Below are 3,458 nucleotides of genomic sequence, written 5' to 3' on the forward strand. Positions count from 1 at the left end.
GTCAAAAGGTTCTCTTGTATAATTCACGATTACATCTCTTTCCTAGGAAGTTGAGGATAAAATGGATTGGTCCATTTGTGATTAAATCCATCTCTGAGCATGGTGCCTTTGAGGTAGAAAATCCTAAGAATGGAAATGTTTTCAAAGTAAATGGTCATCGATTGAAACCTTATCTTGAAAACTTTATGGCTAAAGTTGAGATATTGGATCTTGAAGATCCAATACCATTGTAGTATCACAAGTAATGAGTTTTTTTTCTTTCCTTTTCTTTTAGTTTTCCAACTCTTATATTTACTTGTTCATGCATTAGGGACAATGCATTATTCTAAGTTGGGGGTGTGAGGTTCTTTATTTGTAAAAAAAAGAAAACTTGGTTTGATGTTTTCTTTTAGTTGTGATATGTAGGTAAAAAAAAAAAAAACCAAGCAAAAAGTCAGCTCATGTCTAATTCAATCAGACATCCATCCTTGAAAAAAAAAGGGAGTAATAATTTTCTAATCTTTATTCTTTTCTTCTCTATTTTTTTTTATATTGAGGATAATGTAAAACTTAATTTTAGATATTTAATTATGTTGAATGCTTGAGATGGCCATGCTTATTTAAAAAAAAAATTGCATTCGTAATTGAGTAAGACTTGTTTGAGATCAACATTACATTTTTGGATTCATTATTGTGTTGAACATTGCATTCTTTAATTTGGGATATATAATATTTTATAAAGCAAGATATAGCATACTTTCAGTTCTCTTTAAGATTATTGAAGTACATCTTTCCTTGTAAAAGTTGTGTGAGTTGTGTGACTATGCATAAAAGATAAGTGTGATGCTTTACTTGTGATCATCCCTTTTGATCTAGTCCTAAACAAGGTTTAAGTAAATAGAGTAATAATTATTAGACAATTAAATAAATAAATATGTACAAAGTTCTATCTACTCTAATGTTTTGAGTTGGTTAGTAACTAGGGATATTCATCACAAATGTTTATCTTTACATCAAACAGCATCTTGAAATATGAGTACACAAAAGCACTTTAAATTTGTGACTTTGTGAGTAACCGGGTGCATTCATCACAGATGTTTGTATTCACGTCAAAAGAAAAGTGACCACTTAAAGAAAAAGAATAAATAATATCTTAAAAAAAGAAAAAAGAAAAACAATATAGATATTTCTCTAGTTTGCTACCTTGTTTGTAGTAGTGAAAAGGGAAGATCACGGGTTGAGTTTTTGTATGAATAAATTATGTTGACCGCAAGATAAATACAATTGAATTTGAAATTTTGTATGGATATTTGATTTAGAGAATCTGAGTATGTTTATTTCTCTTTATTTGCTATTGTGTATACACTAAGTTGAAGATACTAATATTTACATGATAGGTCCTTCAAGTGTGAAGAGTCGAGCCTAATTATAGTTATTATTATTCTTTTTATATAACAACCTGGCTTTTCAAGCCCCAAAACAACATAATTTTTTTTTTTACTTGAAACACATCGTGTCGGTAATTTGCGAACCTATTTCCTCACATCATCAAAATGCAATCCATACATCAACAACATCAACATTTCATTTAAAAGGAAATTTTACATAAACACATAATATTATGTTTGCATGCTTAAAAGTTCATATTATAATATACATCCATAGACATGAGTTTGCATTCCTATCCTACTAATAGTCACCACGAATTTAAACAAAAGAGTTCAATAAAAGTTATACGTTTAATACATTAATCCATACAAAACACATCGTGATTTAGGATGCAACTACTGATTCCTTGTAAAAGTAGGTTCTCGTGTATCGGGTTTCCTAGGCATCTCGTTGATGTGATTCCCTGTTGCAGTGCAAAACATTTAAGAGAATGAAATTGCTTATTAGTAATAATGATAATTACATGTTCTGGTAGAAAAATGAAACATTAACATTATTCCATGGTTGATGCATGATATTTATAGTTTCTTCATGTACATAGTATACATAATTTATAGTACATATAGATGCACCAATTCTTGTAATCAACCATAATCTTAAACCTAGCTATCCTCTCAAGGCATCATTTGTTGAGGTTAACCGTTCACTCACCCCAATCATCCACTTCGGATGCCTTTAGCAGAAGCTAATCAATTATTTGTCTTGGTCATCCCTTCGGATGCCATTAGCCAAGGCTAATCACTCCTATGTCCTGGTCATCCATTTGGATGCCATTAGCCGAGGCTAATTAGTCGTTCACCTCAGTCATCCCTTCAGATGCCATTAGTTAAGGCTAATCATTCCTTTATCCCGGTCATCCATTTGGATGCCATTAGCCAAGGCTAATCAGTCATTTGTCCCGGTCATCCCTTCAGATGCCATTAGCCGAGGCTAATCATTCCTTTATCCCGGTCATCCATTCTCATGCCATTAGCCGAAGCTAATCAACCATTTGACAACATTTAACGTTTGACAATCTGATATTTATTCTAACCTAATATGGTAACATTCATGTTAAAGTATCGCATTATTTAACGTATGAAAAAGGAAAGTGGAAGTCACCTACCTGCTACACTTGTGGTTTGTTCTTGTCTTGACGATGGTCCGATCCTGACCGCACCACCTAAGACAATAATGGTCACAAATCAGTACATTTGTATTTTTGAATCACATTTGTCACCACATTTATCTCAAAAGTTCATATATTCACATTCAAGTGTTCCACATTTTACACCATCATACCATGAAATTGTTGCTAGCATTTAAGTCATTTCTGCCTATAAGGCTTATTGTAGAAATTGGCAGTGAGAACTGGTTCGCTACAGGTTGCCAAATTCAATAACAAGAACTGTTTCGCTGTAGGCTGCCAATTCGGCAACAACAACTGTTTCGCTGCTGGCAGCTAGTTCGGTAGTGAAAATTTTTTCGCTGTTGGCACCACTATTTCGGCAGCATATGCTAACTTGTAGGAGACAACTCAGTTTCAACATTTAAGTCATTTCTGCCTAGGAGGCTTATTGTAGAAATCGACAGTGAGAACTAGTTCACTGCAAGCTGCCAAATTCAGCAGCGAGAATTGTTTCGCTGTAGGCAGCCAATTCGACAGCAACAACTATTTTGCTTCCGGCAGCAATTCAGCAGCGAGAATTGTTTCGCTGTAGGCAGCCAATTCGACAGCAACAACTATTTTGCTGCCGGCAGCCAGTTCGGCAGCGAACATTGTTTCGCTGTTGGCGCCACTATTTCGGCAACAGATGCTAACTTGTAGGAGACAACTCAGTTTCGGCAGCTGACACGACTAAAAAATTGATGTTTTCTTCCAAGTGTAGGAGTGTCGAAGTAATAAATAACCCAGCAAGACCGGGGTCGAACCACAGGAAGGTTAATTGTACAAATTATAAACGACAATAGTATAACAACAATAATAATAATAACAACAACAATAATAATAGTAATGACAATAATAACAACAATGACAATAACAATAATAA

This window comes from Populus euphratica, unplaced genomic scaffold (assembly GCF_000495115.2).
Source record: "Populus euphratica unplaced genomic scaffold, PopEup_1.0 scaffold1885.1, whole genome shotgun sequence".
In the NCBI taxonomy this organism is placed as follows: Eukaryota; Viridiplantae; Streptophyta; class Magnoliopsida; order Malpighiales; family Salicaceae; genus Populus; species Populus euphratica.